Source organism: Anolis carolinensis, chromosome 3 (genome assembly GCF_035594765.1).
Source record: "Anolis carolinensis isolate JA03-04 chromosome 3, rAnoCar3.1.pri, whole genome shotgun sequence".
Classification (NCBI taxonomy): Eukaryota; Metazoa; Chordata; class Lepidosauria; order Squamata; family Dactyloidae; genus Anolis; species Anolis carolinensis.
The window spans coordinates 1,368,394-1,373,363 of NC_085843.1; positions in this window are offsets into that span (position 1 = coordinate 1,368,394).

Genomic DNA, 4,970 nt, shown 5'->3' on the forward strand with positions numbered 1-4,970 from the left:
CACCCTGCTGGGATCTGCGCGCATCATCCGAAAATACATCACACAGTCCATTATTTTATTTTGTGTATTGTTGGAATGTTCTAAGTTTATGTTAAATATGTTGTTGTTGTTCGGGCTTGTCCCTGTTGTGAGCCGCCCCAAGTCCCATCGGGGAGATGGGGTGGGATATAAAAATAAAGTTTATTATTATTATTATTACAGTCCTAAATGCTTGGGAAGTGTTTGACTTGTGGTTTTGTGATACGAAATCCAGCACGTCAATCTTGTTTGCTGTGTCATAAAATATAATAATAATATCATCATCATCATCATCGCATTCAAAGCCCCCCTAAACAGAGGCTGGATGGACATCTATCGGGGGGTGCTTTGAATGTTATTTTCCTGCTTTTTGTTAGAATGGGGTTGGACGGACGGCCCATGAGGTCTCTTCCAACTCTAGGATTCTAAGATTCTATGAAAACTTTATTTATATCCCACTACCATCTCCCTAAAACGGACTTGGGACGGCTTACAAACAGCACAACTGCAAAAGCATAGGAAAACAGAAATAAGTCAAACAGAACAGACTGTTGTGATATAGCTATTGCTAAAACTATGCAGCTGTCTGACCAGTTACAACCACACAATACAGAACTAAATCAGAAACAGACGTACTATCCAAACACCTATATTAGCATGCACGCACTCACTGTAGTGGCCTACAAACACAAAGACAATTCTGCAAACCTCATGCTCATGGTTGGTTTCTACCCCTTGTTATCCTAAGTTCTTTAGATCAGGCCTGGGCAAACTTGGGACCAGAGCCGTCCTTAGGTAATTTTCTGGAGTAGGCAAACGGAGTTTTTGCGGAAGGCATGTCCCGAAGCGCCACCCTTCCGGGGGCCTCGACAGCGCCCCCGGGACGATGGCGCCACAGGCAAATGCCTAGATTGCCTGGTGGTTGGGCCGCCTTTGCTTGGGACCTCTCCCCAGGTGTTTTGGACTGCAACTCCCACCATTCCTAACAGCCTCAGGCCCCTTCCTTTTCCCCCTCAGCCGCTTAAGCGGCTGAGGGGGAAAAGGAAAGGGCCTGAGGCTGTTAGGAATGGTGGGAGTTGCAGTCCAAAACCCCCAGAAGGCTAAAGTTGGCCCATGCCTGCTTTAGATAGTACTAGATAAGTACACTTCTACTTCTCGTAACACTCTTCTAATTCATGAGTCCTACAGTTGACATTGGCCCCCATCATTGCTGTGAAAAGGAAATAATCGTAGTCCCCATCTTTCTTCACGTTGATCAAAGATGTCTCCTTGATCAACGTCATTAGTCTGTGAGTCTCGGCCATTTCGCAGGTCCCCGTCAGCCATTGTTCTTGCCTTGTTCTTTCCGTTTCTCTGCTTCGGTGATTTTCACTGCAGTGATCACACATTGCATTCCTCTTCCATGTTTTCTTTCCAGTTGACTGCCCGTCATTCCCCGCCAATACAATTCTGATGTGTATTTCTTGGAGCACATGGTGTGTCTGTGGAGAGTCTGTCCCGGCAGAGGCACTTCTTGCGCCAAATTGCTATGTGTGTGTGTGTAAAGAAATCCTTGCAAAGTTGCTTGCATGAGATCTCTGCAAAACTCAGCTAAGCTTTTTGCAGAGGCAAGCCACACCTCAAACAATGTATCAGTTTGCTGGCAGATGGCTTGGTTTGTCAGTTGGGAATCTGAGATTGTAGAGAGAGCACAGAAAGGACAGGCTCTCTAGCTGCGGTCAAGTGGCAGTTTAAATATGCTATGCTGGATATATTGAATGCTGATTGATTAGTTATTGATCCTATGCAACTACAAGGTCATTGTACGATTGCTGAACTGTTTATTTAACTTCAACTTAACAAGTAAAGTTTTCCTTTGTTCTTTCAATTCCTCTGCCTGGTCTGAGTCTTTTGCACATGGTGTTAACTGGACGCTGCTGGTTCCGCTATACACACCTGCTAACAGCACTGACCCTCCACAAGGTAAACAACTGCATCCCTTTCTCTGCTTCGACCACCTGACCTTTGAGGGACCTTCCAGCCAGTCCTTCCAAATCTGGGAAGTTCTGTGATGCCTGCCTTTGCCAAAGCCAGCAGGATATATTTGTGTCTCCCCTGGACCTCGTTTTTCAGGTTGGAGGGGTGCCTTGTGTCATGCATCCGCCTATTGGCTTCAGAGGAATTGTGGACTGGTGGGTCTTTTGCAAGGGAAGCCGGCCCATCACTCATCTGCAGCATGCAAAGGTGTTTTCTGCAGTTGCCCTGACTCCCAGTCATGGAGGTGTTGTAGATGAAGGGAGATAACACCAAGAGAGATCCTTTTAAAAAGGCCAAAAAGTCCGGTTTATTATTTCAGCTGAGTCTCTGGATGGAATCTGTTCCAAAAAGCAAACCAGAGCCCCGATCAAGGCATGGACTCGCCTTTTATACATTTTCAGACAAAGAACATGCGTCTACATACATCTCATCATTAGTACGTCACTTCACATGCTTACATACATGGACATAAATATGCACAATCAGCATTTTCCTATCGTAAGCACTCTTAAAAGCGTGTAGCAAGTCACAGACACAAAAAGAAATCCATCAAGAGGCCTACTTCTGCCTTGTCAAAAGTCTGCTCTCCCTCTAAATAGAACGTATAGATAACTGGCCCCCTTCTCCCAGCTTGTACATTTACACAGAGCCTTTGCACTTCCTGTGCCTGGTACAGAGAGAGAGCATGTTTTTTTCTACATTTCAGTGCTTCTAATGTGCATACAACATATGTCTGTTCTTTGATGTTTCATATTTTATTTTATCATTGTTTTGTATCTGATTTTGCTGTAAGCCACCCCGAGTCCCCTTCGGGGGAGATGGAGGAGGGATATAAATAAACTTATTATTATTATTATTTTTATGACACAGCAAACAAGATAGATATGCTGGATTTCGTATCACAAAATCACAAGTCGAACACTTCCCAAGTGTCTAGGACTGTGTGATGTATTTTCGGATGATGCGCGCAGATCCCAGTAAGGTGGCCTTTTGCAGTTGGCAGATCATAATTTTGTCGATGCCTATTGTTTCCAAATGCCGGCTGAGATCTTTTGGCACGGCACCCAGTGTGCCCATCACCACCGGGACCACCTGCACTGGTTTCTGCCAGAGTCTTTGAAGTTCAATCTTGAGGTCCTGATAACAGCTGATTTTTTCCTGTTGTTTTTCTTCAATGCGACTGTCACCTGGGATGGCAACATCAATGATCCAAACCTTGTTCTTTTCCACAACTGTGATGTCTGGTGTGTTGTGTTCCAGAACTTTGTCAGTCTGGATTCGGAAGTCCCACAGTATCTTTGCGTGTTCATTTTCCACAACCTTTGCAGGTTTGTGATCCCACCAGTTCTTTACTGCAGGGAGGTGGTACTTGAGGCATAGGTTCCAATTAATCATTTGGGCCACATAGTTGTGCCTCTGTTTGTAGTCTGTCTGTGCAATTTTCTTACAGCAGCTGAGGAGATGATCAATGGTTTCATCGGTTTCCTTGCACAGTCTGCACTTTGGGTCATCAGCTGATTTTTCGATCTTGGCCTGAATTGCCTTTGTCCTGATGGCTTGCTTCTGGGCTGCAAGGATCAGGCATTATTATTATTATTATTATTATTATTATTATTATTATTATTATTAATGGCCTTTGTCCTGATGTCTTGCTCCTGGGCTGCAAGGATCAGGCCTTCTGTCTCCTTCTTCAGGGTCCCATTCGTGAGCCAGAGCCAGGTCTTCTCTTTATCAGCTTTTCCTTCAATTTTGTCAAGGAACTTTCCATGCAGTGTTTTGTTGTGCCAGCTGTCAGCTCTAGTTTGTAGTGTGGCTTTCTTGTACTGATTTTTTGTCTGCTGTGCTTTGAGGAGTTTCTGATTTTTGACTTCAATCAAAGCAGGTTCTTCACTTTGTTTTACATATTCTGCCAGGGCATGTTCTTCTTCTTTGACTGCTTGTTTTACTTGCAAGAGTCCTCTGCCCCCTGATCTTCTAGGCAGATATAGCCAGTCAACATCACTGCGAGGGTGCAGTGAATGATGAATGATCATGAGTTTTCTTGTTTTTCTGTCCAAATTGTCCAGTTCTGCCTGTGTCCAATTTATAATGCCAGCAGTATATCTTATGACAGGTATGGCCCAGGTGTTTATGGCCTTGATGGTGTTGCCTCCATTGAGCTTGCTTTTGAGAATTTTTCTGACCCTTTGTGTGTATTCTTTACTGACCACAGTCTTCACATGTTCATGCTTGATGTTGATGACAAGGTGCCACCTTGACGTGGGGGGGGGGCTTAGCTGCTCCAATGATGACTGAGGGCTGTGCTGGCGGTAGTGTAACTACCGGCAGGTCCAACCAAGCCAGAGAGGCCTCAGCTGAGGAGCAGAACTAAGAGCACCTAAACCATTAGCATTATGGAGAATCAAACCCAAACGAAGTCTATACTGGCTCGGTCGTCGCCCAGGATAAAAAGGACCGCGGTGGATGCTGCTGATTCTGGACATCCATCGACAAGTGGGCTACGGAATCATCAAAACCCAAATGAACAGTCACAGAAGCGGCAGAAATACACAATGCCAGAAAACAGCACAATTATTGTTGTTGTTGTTGTTGTTATTAAGAGGGTGGAATGTAAATACTGTAAATAATAATAAATAATGGCTCTGGACGTTGGCCTTTGGCGAGCCCGTCCTCCTTGTGCCTCCCCTTGTCTTTGCGGCTCATAGTCTCAGGGAAGCCTCCCCCTCTCACACATACTTTTTGGGAACTCTGTGTGCCTTTGTTCTCCGTGTCCTTTTGCACTCAAATATTTGCCCTCCTCGGTGCTGTCTGCTGGGAAAAGGGGCCAGTGGGAATCCCCAGAAAGGCAGGGCGGGGGGCCGTGTGGGCCAAAGGGGGTCCTGGGCCTTGGTCCAAGGGGGAGCAGCCTCTGGGCAGAGGGAAGGGCTAAGGGGCGG